The following is a 14,437-nucleotide window of genomic DNA, read 5'->3' on the forward strand; positions in this document are numbered from 1 at the left end:
AAAATATTACACCTAGGTAACAAAGCTTTCCAGGAGTAAGATGGACTCTACTTTTCTAACCTAGCACAAATGCTACCTGGATACTTAATAAAAGCTTTCCATGAAGCTGGAAGTTAGAGAGAGGCCCCCTGGTGGTTTTGACATAACACTACATGGCCAGGCCTGGCCCTCCGCCTTGACCTCAAAAGACTGCAAACCCCACACGCGGAGCACAAAGGCCAGATTCCTTTTCTTCTCTCCTTAACTTTCTTCCCCTCAAACCATCAACACAGTTTGGCCATCCTAACACAGCCATCCCTCTGGCTTACTTAAGGTGGAAAGAATGAGTTAGGAAGAGATGGAAATGGTGAGCTGTATTCCTTTTAACACATCGAAATTGTTCCGCAGTTTAAAAAATTAGACTGTATTTTTTCACTACTGGCGTGTTTCTTGTATTCTGGAAAAAAATTTTACTAAGCTTATAGACCTTTTATTTTTATATGTTTTCCACACTGTAAAAGATGCCTGCTTTTGTCAATGTGTACTCATTAAATATTATTTTGGAAATATTTCTTAGCTTTGTTTAATTCTGGTTTTAACTCATCAGCATTTCAAAGAAAGTAATAGAAAGATGTTGAATCACAGTAGTTCCAGCAATTGGAACTAAAAATACCTTCCTTTAGAAATGAGGAAAAGGAGAGACCCTTACACGAGTTTTAAAGCACATTAACAGATTTACAGCCTCATTCAATGTTTGCTTGAGCTCACAGCAGAGATGCATTCCAATATCCTGCATGTTCAGCTGGCCAAACCGATGGGGGTGAATATACCCATTGGATGTTTCTTCTTCTAGGTGGCTGCTGTCCAGGTCAGACGGGGCCACTGTCTTAGTGAGTGGACGGACTTCAGGTTGAACTTCAGTCTGCGGAACCAGGAGTTAAACTCCAACACAACTGGACAGGCTGCAGCCCTAATGGGTGTTATCATTCTTTCAAATGAAAAATAAAAACTGATAAAGAGAGGTTTGTCAACCTAGCGTAAGCTGGAAGTGACCAGAAAAACCCCTATGTAAAAGCTACTTCAGTTAGGAATGGCAAGTGTTTATCGTCTGGGATCATAGAAGAGCCACAGTACTGAGGCATGGACCCCTCCCCAGATCAGGGCGGAAGGGCAGACAGGGCTCAGGATTCTCGTTCTGCATCACCGCAACCGGCACCTGTCCCAACACCCATCCAATACACACACTCCAAAGATATCCTAATACCAGCCTGTTCCGACTTCCTACAATGAGTTAGGATGGCCACACAGAAAAGGCCTCTGCTCTTCTGAAGATTTTTAGTAGAATGTAAGAAAGAGAACAAGTCATTCTATGCAGTAAATGCCATTCCTGAGGCTCACAGCGAAGACCTGAGCTCTCAGATGAGAGGAAGTAAGAAAAAGACCCAAATGAGGGAGGCGAGGGCTCAAGGGTACAGGAGAAAGGAATAGGGGTTTGGAAGAAAGGGAAGCATGGACAAGTGGGACGGTGCACCCCAGCCCAGCCCAACCAGGACAAAGGCACCCGGTGCCACGTGTTTCCTGCTACAAGGGAATCTTGGAAAGCAGTTAAAGATGTTTATTGTATATAAGACTACGAGTAAAGCCTGAGATAAAAATTTGATATGTTATCTTATTTAATCCTCATAAACAATTTCCTAAAGAACTGTTAACTAAAAAACTTTTAAGGCTGAAAGTTTTTCTAAAACAAAGGGTTTATTGAGCCATTCGACTATGTTGATGGGGAAAAAGGACCTGGCCCTGGAAGCGTGTAGGCTGAACCACCAGAGGCCAGGCCGGGCAGGAGAGACGAACATGCCTCAGGCCTGGAGTTGATAGACCTTTCACACATCACTTTTGGAAAAGAAAGATGTAAGCTGTTTTGAAAGAATTTATGACAGCTGCAGACAAAGCCAGTGGGGGGAGGAAAAGTGAGGCTAGTTCTGGGAAAGGTTCGTAGTCCGTAAGGAAGAAGTGTTTCCCCTTTAAATTGGTCGTGGAAACAATCTAGAAAGTTCATGCGTAAGCAAGATGCAGGGGTGCCTGGTTTTCGGCTGCTTGACCATCCTCTTTAAATAATCAGGGAAATGGCCACTCACAAATTGCTTCAAAGTTTCATCGTACGTTCAAGAACATAAGCAGTCTTTTGTTCGGTTTGACCTGCATTTGTTAACCGATTAACCTCTCTTGTCTCTTCCTCCTTCCATCCAACCTGCTGAAATTTAACTTAGGATGTCTCAGAATTTTTTCTTGTCCGTATGTCCTCTTATTATCCCCATTTTTCAGAAGAAACTGGCACTCCGTGAACACACTGAGTGCCTTGGCTTATAAGAGGCAGAGGTGAGATTTGAACCATGCTCATTCCGTTTCAATAACACAAGACAGTGAAGGACACTCATGCCGCCCTCCCCAGTGTCTCCAAATCCATACACTACAGTGGAACCTTTTTAAAAGCATTTTTAAGGAAGCTCATTAGCACTTCAAATATTCCTGATTACACTACTGTTAACACTCCACATCAGCCTCTGGTTGATATTAATGCACCCTAAATATTATAGTGACAGGAGGTTAGTTTCAGCTTGGACTTCAACTCTGCTGTAGCTGCCGTTTTAATCTCCCCCCGCCCGTCTGGCCACAAGCTTCCCTAGGCACCAAAGAGAGCTTTGTTTCTTCAGGGGAAGAGGGAAAACCCAGTAACCAGAGGACTCAAATTGTCAGCCAACGAGAGCATGGATCTTCTCCAGGTGCTGAGAGGCAAATGTGTTCCTTCTCCGGCTTCAGCTCAGGGCTTTGTGTACTACGTGAACATATTTGTCCTTGAGATTCAGTGACGCGCCCAGGGAATCTCTTAACACCTTTCATTTGGTATTTTAATGCTAGTAGAGAAAACTTCATGTTCAGAAAGATGATTCGTTCCCATTACCTAGAGTTGCCAGTCTCTCAGTTTTGTAAATCTGAAAGGCTGTTGAAATGGAATTCACAGTATATCAAAAACTATTGGAACAGGACCAACTAGAATTAAACTTTCCCCTGTGATTTTAGAGAGAGGACTGGTTTTTAAGAAGCACAAGCAGTGAACTACATTTGACTCTTGAACTGTGTTGGTCCACTTACATGCAGAGTTTCAATAAATACTGTAAATGTATTTTTGTTTCTTATGATTTTTGAACAACATTTTCTTTTCTCCAGCTTACTTTATTGTAAGAATACAGTATAACAAAATATGTGCTATTTGACTTTGAATGTCATTGGTAAGGTTTCTAGTCAACCGAATGCTATTAGTTAAGTGTTTCGGGGGGCTCAAAAGTTAAACAGAATTTTCAAATACTTGGGAGATGGTACCTCTAACTCCCATGTTGTTCAAAAAGCAACTGTAGTTTCTTTCATAGAAAGAGAAGGAAAAGAAACAATGAGAGAAGGCAAATAAATTAGGACACTTGGAGATCAAAGGAAAGACTACTTTAAAAGTTTGGTTTTATTTGAGAGAGAGAAGAGAATGACAGTGACTGTCGCCGTGGCAGTAGGACCCCACCAGTGAAACCTTGTGTACCTGCCTTTCCATTCCAGTTATAGGAAAAACACAACAGAAGTCTAGAATTTAAAAAAAAAATCACGACCAGAGCCCACCATGCCAACCATGAACCTCATCACACCCTGATTATAATACATTCGCTGACGGACTGACTGACACACCCACTGGGGCCATCACAGGTCTGTCTGGGAGCATGTAAGGGAAGGAAAAAGGTGGTGCACCAATTCTGGGGAGAGAATTGGGCCCATTCCTTAAAAACAAGTGTATGTGCCTCCCCTCATTATGTGGCCCCCATAATAAGACCTCTCTAGGATGAGAAGTTGACTTGTGAGTGCAACTTCTGCTTCTCCACTGCCTGGTCTCTGAGCATGGAATGAAGTGTGTGCTGCTCACTGCTCGGCTTCCGTTTGGTTTATCGGCTCCACGACAACGAGCATAAAAAGAACCTCTGGAAGGACAGAGGGTCCTTCCTGGGACCGGGTCCCCTCCACGGGGGTCCAGACAACTAAGGTGGTAACATCACTGTTCACATTTCATTAAGGCAGAGTAGTAAAACTTGTGAAAATGGCAGAGGTCTGCCACCAAATGATTCTCGACAGTCTCATCAGCGAGCCAGCCAAGCAGCCTCACCCCTTCTCATGGTAAGTGTGCACTGCCTGCCACCAATGGGAAATCTTCCATTTTCAGGTACTCTGGGCAATTAGAAAATTCTCCCTGAGACCTCACCAACATGTTTCTAGTTGCACTTCCACCCATCGTTCTTAGCGCCGTCATTTAAAGGAGCACTTCTGCAAGTATCCCAGTTGAAGGCCAATTTGTTGTGTGTTCTTTTCCCAATTGATCACAGACTATAGTCTATGTGAGTGTGAAATACAAAACCACACACTTAACTCTTTCGGCAGTATCAAATCGCTCTAAGACTTTCTGCACTTTGAGGCCCAGTTTCCGGATTTAGGAGACGGGCAGCAAGCAGGGCACACACCTGCACGCTGCACTCCGAGGAGCGCGCAGGGTGGGCCTCCCAACCTGGCTTGGTTCAGGCTCCTCCAGAAGCTGCCCCAGAGACAAGGATTCTAATGCAACGTTTACTAGGGAAATGCTTATTAAGCATGAGGAATGCAATGGGAAAGTAAACAGAACTGGAAAGTAATAAAATGGGGGTTTTCAAGCCAGTGACCACCGTGGGCCCCACTTCAGGGGAAATGCTGAAAGACAGGGTCAACTATACCTAAGAGATATCTCCTTCAAGGGGAAGGGAAATGGGGGTTCGGTGCGTGAAATCCGTATTTTTTATTGGGTGATAAAAGCTTCCAGGGCATTGGCTTTCCAGGCCTTCTGACCTTTCCTATATTCTGGCGGCACACGCCACCGCAGCCAGGAAAAGAAGCCTATGGGCTTCTTTCTTCTTATTTTTCCTATTCTTTGGAAATAATTTCTAAATCTTTCATCACCCTGCTCCCTCCTCCTTGTATCTCCTATAAACATTTCAATGTTCCATGTAAAACGTAGTGCGCTGAACCAAAAACAGAACTCTAGATGAGGTACAGCTGGGTTAGAGTAAAACGTGACTGTTGCTTCCCTTATTCTGTCTAGATAGTGCATCTGTATTAATGTAGTTAAGCTATTATTAGGTGGGTTTTTTTTTTCATAATATCAGGGTCACCTTCCATAATATGCCTGAGTTGTTTTCACATAAAATGTTAAGTCCAGTGTCTCCACCATCTGCTCATCAATCCCAACCCTGCCCACTTCCGCCATGGGTACCATTCACCTAACACTGATTGCCATGCACATATTTAAACTTAAGTATGAAACAAAAACAAATAATCACCGTACTATCTTCAACTGTTAAGTAGCAGCTAGGAATGAGCAGCCAGAGGGGAAATAAAGCAGGGCCCTCACCATTATGATCTAACCAAGAACTTAATGCAGGAGGCTAGAAGCAAAAGGGAGACCTGTCTCACCAACTAACTCGGTAGATCTAAGCCGGATTTGATCAGCTTGCCAGATGTCCTGAGCATTGCAAGCAAAACAGCAAAGGAGAAAGGGAGAGTCCTTTGAGACTGTGCTGAGAAATAGGGCTTCTGTAACAATCTTACTAAGATTGCTGGGTGTTCTGAACATCACAAGTGGGGATTGCACAGGAAGAAGAGGAGGCCTATGCTGGGAAAGGGGCCTCCGTAAACATTTCACTAACTAAGACAAAGAGCCCTTACTAATTGAGAAAGAAAGCCTTTTGCAAAGATTTAGAAGGGGAGAGAGAAACTGACTGAGGTATATAACCCCTGAGACCCAATAGTCAGTATACTTAGATTAGCTGGAAGCCCACTCGTAGCCTCGGCTCAAGAGGATAGAACAAACTTACTGACACCTTTCCTCTATATGTGGGGCATTCAGAACAGCTGGGTGCCTGCTTGCAGCTTTATGCTCATGTGTGTTTCATAAATACATTGCTATCTTATTTCCACTATATGTGTTTGTCTCTTGCTTGAATTACTCTCTTGTGAGCAAGACAAGAACTGAGGCAAGGGAGGGGTCTATTGACTCGGGTCTCTCAACTCAGGTCTCTCTCTCCTCCCTGTAACACAGCAACAAATCTGTAAACCTAAACCTGTTCTAAAATAAGGGTTAATTAAAAAAAAAATAACATCATATCCTTTATCAAAGTTTATCTTATAAAAAGTAACCTCTCCTTTCAACCTGGAAACTTGTTCTAAAATTAATTGCATTTCCTAATGTACGTGCAGCCCACTCATTTCCTAAATATAGCTTCTATGTTTTTATTTTAGTTTTTTATAACAAATATGAAAACATTTTATCCATAACCTTTAACTTGGATGAAGCCTGGAGATTATCTAAACTAATAAACTCATTTTGCAGATACAGAAACCGAAGCCCAAGGGAGTAAATAACTTCCACAGGCTCGTACAACCACATTGCAACAAAGCAGAGTTAGAACACATGTGACCTGATTCCCAGGCGGGAGTTTCCTGTTCCTTTTGTAAGCAAGGGATTCAGTTGACAACAGTCCATTGTAGGTCAAACTCAACAGGGTCAAAAGAACAGACTGATCAGAACAGCATGTTCAGTAAGTGATCTTGGACCTTCCTGACAGTGATAAAGTGGTTAAGTACTTTACTTTAAAAAGAGACAAATAAGACTAAATGAACAGAATTATCTAACAGTGTATTCAGATTGCCTATGATTACTAGAATACTAAATAATGATAAATATTGTTATCTTTTTCCACATTCTCTAAATAAAATAGCATTTAAATTCTTAGTAGACATTTTTAGAAATATCCAACAACAAAGAGTTGTCCATTATTTAATTCCTGTTGGTATATTTCCCCATACAAAGAGAGACTGACAGGTCTCAGAGGGAAGGGGGTTTGAGGGGGACTGGAAGAGATTAGGCAAAGAACATATATGCATAGCCCATGGACACAGACAATAGTGTGGTGAAGGCTGGTAGGTGGAGGGGAGGAGCTGGGTGGAATTGACCAAAGATGGGGAAAATGAGAGAAATCCATAATAGTGGTAATAGTGTCAATAATAAAAAAATAATAAATAGAACTTCCAGTCAAGAAGGAGGTGCAGGCAATCATGACCCACCTCGTCACACAACCACATCAAAGTTACAACTAAACTACAAACCAAAGGTCATTTAGAACCATCAGAAATCAAGTTCAATTGAAATTGGACAACTATGGAACTAAAGGAACCACATCAGTCCAAAAGGGCAGGATATGCAGAATGAGCAGGTCCTACACCCAAGTGTGGTAGATAAAAATTCAGGAGGGATATCTTGGGAGCAAGGGGTCCCAGCTCCACACCAGGCCCTCAGCCCAGGTTACCAGTGCCAGGAAGAGAAGCCCCCATAACTTCTGGCTGTAAAATCCAGCAGGATTGGAGTCAGTGAGAAAACAACTACTGGACTCCTTGGCAGTTCCTCTTAAAGGGCCCCTGCCCAACTTACTCAGATGTACTCCCTCTGAGTGCCAGTACCACTAGGGTAGCAGCTTAAAACATGCCAGTAGCATACAGGGAGGAACTGAAGTGTCTGGCATCAGGGCAAGAGCCAGGGACAGCTCTCTCCCAGACAGTAATGTGGACAGAGGCCATTGTGCCTTTTCTGAGCCGTCTTCCCACTGAGTCAGAGAACTGGCAGGCAGGGACCATACCTGAGACTTCATCAACTCAGCTTACACTGTTTGCCCCACCCTGGCCTTTACCTGAGGCTCTCCCTGACCCAACTTATGGACCTACCCCCAGCTCCATACCCAGGACTAGGACTAGCAGCAGCCAGTTTTGGATCACAGTTTGGCTCTGCCTGGTAAACTCCAAGTCCAGCACAAGTAGCAGGCATTCTCAGATTGCTTTGTAGCTCATGCTGGGTAGCCCTGGATAGAACACAAGTAGTAGCTGACCCTGACCTGAACCACCTGGGAAACCTCAAAGCCTGCGTACCCAGTGGAGAGCTACAGACCACATCACAGGCAGGACCAGCACCCTGCTCTGGCACAGCTAATCCTCCACAGAGGGTGGAGTCTGATGGTCAGTGATCACAGCCAGTCCTTACAGCTGACTGGCCTGAATAAATCCCCACCCCATAGACATACCAACAGCCATCAAGGCCCAACTATAAGAAGAGGGTATACTCAGCTAATACAGGGGTGCACCTTGAGTACCCAGGTTGGGTGATAGGGGAGGCTGTGCCACTGAAGCCCACAGGCCACACTACCAAGAGAGGGAGGTATAGCAGCTCTACCTAATACACAGAAACAAACACAGGGAGACTACCAAAATGAGGAGACAGAGAAATATGGCCTAAATGAAAGAACAGATCAAAATTCCAGAAAAAGAACTACACAAAATGGAGATGAGTTATTTATCAGATGCAGAATTCAAAACACTGGCTATAAGGATGCTCAAGGAAATCAGTGAGTACTTCAACAGCATTAAAAATATCAGATGGAAATAAAGAATATACTAATGGAAATGACCAATTTACAGGGAATTGACAGTAAAGTAGATGAAGACAAGAATCAAATCAATGATATGGGACATACAAAAACAAAAACAACCAAGCAGAGCCACAAGAAGAAAAAAAGAATAAAAAAACCCCAAAAACCAGGATAGTGTAAGAAGCCTCCGGGACAACTTCAAGAAGTCCAACATTCTCATCATATGAGGGCCAAAGGGAGAAGAGAAAGAGCAATAAATTGAAAATCTATTCAAAAAAATAATGATAGAAAACTTCCCTGACTTGGTGAATGAAATAGATATACAAGTCCTGGAAGCACAGAGACTCCCAAACAAGATGGATGTAAACAGGTCCACACCAAGACACATCGTAATTAAAATGCCAAAATTTGTAGATAAAAAGAGAATCTTAAAAGCAGCAAGAGAAAAGCAGTTAGTTACCTACAGAAGAGTTCCAGTAAGCTATCAACCAAATTCACAAAAGAAACTTTGCAGGCTAGAAAGGATTTGCAAAAAAAAATTCAAAGTTGTGAAAAGCAGGGACCTACAGCCAAGATTGCTTTACTCAGCAAAGATATCATTTAGAATAGAAGGGCAGATAAAGAGCTTCCCAAACAAGAAAAAACTGAAGGAGTTTATCATCACCAAACCATTACTATATGAAATGTTAAATAGACTTATTTAAGAAAAAGAATAAAACTACAAATAATAAAATGCCAATAAATACATACCTATCAACAACTGAATCTAAAAAATAAACTAAGCAAACAAGAGCAGAGACAGAATCATGGATATGGAGAGCATTTTGATGATTACCAGATGGAAGCAGTTTAAGAGAAATTTGTGAACAGGTCAGGGCATTAAGAAGTATAAGTTGGTGGTCACAGAATAGCCATGGGGACATAAAGTGCAACATAGGAAATGGAGTGAGTAGCCAAAGATGTTACATACATGAGCCATAGACAGGAACAAAGGTGAGGGGATTGTCTGAGGAGGTGGGGGTTGCTGGGTGAGAGAGGACAGAAGGGGGGAAATTGGGACAATTGTAGCACAATCAATAAAACATTAAAAATAAATAAATAATAAAGAAGACTTAGACTTTTTTAATACAAAAGAAATTAATTCCTGGGATGCAAGGTTGGTATAACCACAAATCAAGTAATGTGATACTCCACATAATCAAAATAAGGATAAAAATCAGATGATCAAATCAACAGATACAGAAAAAGCATTTGACAAAATCCAGCACCCATTTATGATAAAAGCTCTCAGCAAAGTTAGAATAGAGGGAACATACCTCAACATAATAAAGGCCATATGCGACAAAGCCACAGCTAATATTATACTCAACAGGGAAAAGTATAAGGATTTCCCTTAAGATTGGGAATAAGACAGAGATGTCTGCTTTTACCACTGTTATTCAGCATAGAACTGGAAATCTCAGACAAGGCAATCAAACAACAAGAAGACATAAAAGGCAACTAGAAAATGGAACAAATAAAATCTTTAAAACTGTACTTCAGAAAAGTTTCCTGAATTTAAAAACTCTTGGATCTACATACCAAAGAGAAATGACATGAACTGGTCAGCACTGGACATATCTTAAGCAAAATTATTGAACTTTAAAGATAAGAAAAATATTATTTAAGCATTCAGGAACAGCAACTTTTTATAGAAGAAACCACAGGAAAATATTTTTAAGATATTGAAAGAAAATATGAGCTAAAAATTTATATCTGCTGAAATTGCTCTTGAAATACAAAGGCCACAGACAAAGAGTTGTAAACATACTGGGGTCCAGGAAATGTTGTTTCCATAAGATATTCCTGAAGAAGGCACTAGAGAGCAATCCAGCACAAGAGAATTACTGAAGATTTATCATAGGGTAGAGAGGTAAGCACTGAATATATTTAACTGCAGAACAAACACTAAAGGATGGATAAAGGTGATGACATCTATTTGTACTACACAAATTCTGGATATTAGGTCTTAGCTTCCTAGCTATATATTTTAAGCTACCCAGTAAAAGAAATGTGAGCTAAGTATACCACTTGAAACTGATAAACCAAATAACAGTAGTTCAATTGTACTTAAAAGAGTATAGAGATTAAGTTTGCCATTTTAAAATTAAAGATTAAAACTACAACAAAAATTAAATTGAATGGTTGGAGATGAGAAAAAAGAAAGGTAGCGATAATTAGCCATTTAAAGTATTGATTCTCTTGGGGTGTAGAGCAGCACACAGCATGAGAGGCAGGTGGAGTGCATGAGTCACTGTGCTCCCCTGGGTTAGGAGCAGGACTTTGCCTCCTGCCTGGGGTCCACGTCTCATCTCCAGCTACAGCAACTCACCCACAAATACTGGTTCCCCCTGGAGGCTGGATCAGCTGCCTTTCCACCTAGGTACATTGGCTGGATGTCATCAATTACATCAATTGACTACATCAATTAATGTAGTCAATCAAGTCATAGAAGGCTATATTCCACATGAAAACTCCCTAAGTCTGAGGCACCTGTTTGTGCAAAAGATTATCAGAAGGATCCAAGATGATGGAAGAGTAAGTAGAAGCTACACTAACCTCATCCCAGGACCAATCTGGAATTACAAGTAAATTGCAGATAAGTCATCCTGAATAACCAACTGAACACCAGCTGGAAAGAAGCCTTATAACCACAGACAGACAGAAGACACCACTTCACCACAATGCGACTGGTACAGAGTGTGGAGTAGATGAGAGAAGGCTGACTGAACTCCCGCAGGCAGTGGCTGAAGTGCCAAAGGGAAATTTCAGCACCTGGAGGGTTACTCCTAAGAAGTGTGGGGTCTAAAACCTCAAGCTTGGCTTCCCAATCTACTGCACCAGAGCTGGAAAGGAACCCAGATAACATCCAGCTATGAAAAGCAGCAGGGTTTCTGTCTGCCAGGGAGAAATAGCTAGAGACACAGAGAACCTCTTAAAGGGACAACACGTATAATTTCCACTTATCCTGGGATCTAGCACAGTGGACTAGAGATGACTGAGGAGAGTCTTGGGGTGGTGGCTTTGGGGAGAGACTGAGGGAGCAGCTGCAGGATCCCTGTGCTGAGTCACTCCCCGAACTATAAGAGCCATCTTGCTCAGACAGAGTAGTCCCCTCCAAGCAGCATCAGCGAGAGGGAAAGCAATATTCCCACTGACAGGAATTACTCTGCCCGACCCTGTGGTGCTCAAGCCTGACCGATGGTTACAGATTGACTTGATCAACAACTGAATGAGACAGGGTACAGACTGTAATCACTGGTAGTCTCAAACAGGCCACCTAGGGCCAGACTGAGACACCATCTGACATCATTAGGGGTGGATCCAGAATGAAGAAAGTGCACCTATACAACAGCATGCATATACGGTGGGTAGGGTGACTCTCAGTCAGCCATCTGGAGGAAGGGACCCACCAAAAAAAAAACAATCCAATAGCCAAAACCCAATTACAACCACAGAGTCCACATAAACAGCATCAAGGGCATCCCAAGAGCATCAAGTTCAAGAGATCAAGGAGAGTGCACCACTGAATCCCACAGATCTCCTGCCATAGAAAGTCACACCATGAAGACAGGGAGTCAAAGCAGATCAATCTAAGAAGCAGAAACAAACAAGAAGAGTCATCTAAAATGGAAAGACAAAGAAATACCCACCAATCGAAAGGAAAGGAGGAATCCCCAGAAAAAGACCTAAATGAAATAGAGGCAAGCAAACTATCAGACACTAAATTCAAAATAATGATTATAAGGAAGCTCAATGAGCTCAGTGAGCACTACAAAGAACTCCAGGTAAGCTACAAGGAACTTTCTAAAAAATACACCAGGCTGAACAAGAACATAGACACTATCAGAAGAGCCAGGAAGAAATAAAAATTACAATATCTGGAATAAAGAAAACACCAGAAGGACTTAAAGGCAGGCTAGATGAAGCAGAGGGTTGAATCAGTGAGCTGATTGAGGTCAAATCAGGAGGACAAGAGAGGAAAAAATTCTCCGACAGAACAACAAAATGAAAAAGTCTCAAAAAGAATGAAGGGGTTTAAGGGAGCTGCAGGACAACATGAAACATAATCATATCCATATCATAGGGATACCAGAAGGAAAAGAATAAGAGCAAGGGACAGAAAACCTGTCTGAAAAAGTAATGATGGAAAACTTCCCTATCTTGATAAGAGAAAAAGTTGCACATGTCTAGGAAGCATAGAGGGTCCCAATCAAAATGAACCCAAAGAGGCCCAATCTAAGATACATTCTAATTTAAACGGCAAAATTCTAAGACAAAGAAAATATCTTAAAGGCAGCAGGGAGAACAGAAAGTAACATACAAGGGAGCCCTGTTAAAGCTAGCAGCTGACTTCTCAACAGAAACACTACAAGCCAGAAGGGAATGGCAAGAAATATTCAAAGTAATAAAAAGCCAAGGCCTGAAACCAACACTGCACTACCCAGCGAGGCTCTCATTTAAAATGGAAATAGTTTACCAGACCAAAAAAAAAAAAAGGCTAAAGGAATACATTTCCACCAAACCAGCATTGTAAGACATGAGAAATGGACTACTTTAAGAATATGAAGAAAAAGAGAGAGGGGAACACAGGTACAAAGGGGGAAAATGTCAAAGAATAAGTACCTCTTAATAATAACCTTAAATGTAAATGAATTAAATGCTCATATCAAAAGACATAGAGTAGCTGACTGGGTTAGAAACCATGACCTGCATGCCTACAAGAGACCCACCTCAGAACAGAAGATTACCCAGACTGAAAGTGAAGGGATGGGAAAAAATATTACAAGCAAATAGACATGAAAAAAAACTGGGGGAGCAATACTTATATCAGACAAAATAGACTACTAAACAAAGGCCATAAAAAGAGGAAAAGAAGGACACTACATAATACTTAGGGGAATAATCCATCAAGAATATATAACCCCTATAAATATATATGCAACCAACATAGGAGCACCCAAATATTAAGGAAAATCTTGGAGGACTTCAAGAAAGACACAGCAACACACTCATAGTTGGGGATTTCAACACCCCATTGTCAACAATGGGTAGATCTTCCAAGCAGAGCATCGACGAGGATATTGTGACATTGTGCAACACTCTAGATTAAACGGACTTAATTGATATATAGAAACTTTTACCCCAAAGAAGCAAAATATATTCTTTTCAAATGCACATGGAAAATTTTAAAAGATAGACCATATGGCAACAAGCCTTAACAAATTCAAGAAAATCAAAATCATATCAAACATCTTCTCAGTTCACGAGGGCTTGAAACTGGAAACCAACCTCAAGGAAAAAACTCAAAAATATTCAAATTTATGAAGACTCAATAACATGCTATTAAATAATGAATGGGTTAACAATGAGATCAAGGAAGAAATCAAAAAGTTTATGGAAACAAATGCAAATGAACACATAAGAGCTAAATACCTCTGGGACACAGCGAATGCAGTCTTGAGAGGGAAGTTCATAGCAATACAGGCCTACTTAAAATATATAGAAAAATCTCAAATAAGCAACCAAACCCTACATCTGCAAAAACTCAAGAAACAACAACAAACAAAGCCTAAAGCTAGTGGAAGGAAGGAAATAACCAAGATAAGAGCAGAATTGAATAATGTAGAGACTAAAAGAACAATTCATAGGATCAATAATTCCAAGAATTGGTTCTTTGAAAAGATAAAACAAAATTGACAAGTCTTTAACCAGACTCATCAAGAAAAAAAAGGACCCACATAAATAAAATCAGAAACAAAGGAGGAGAAATTATAACTGGTACCAAAGGATTGTAAGAAATTACTACAAAGAACTGTATGCGAAGAAATTTGAAAACCTGGGCAAAATGGACAAATTTCTAGAAAACTTAATCTTCCAAAACC

This window comes from Sturnira hondurensis, unplaced genomic scaffold (assembly GCF_014824575.4).
Source record: "Sturnira hondurensis isolate 20B ecotype Veracruz unplaced genomic scaffold, ASM1482457v3 Scaffold0016462, whole genome shotgun sequence".
In the NCBI taxonomy this organism is placed as follows: domain Eukaryota; kingdom Metazoa; phylum Chordata; class Mammalia; order Chiroptera; family Phyllostomidae; genus Sturnira; species Sturnira hondurensis.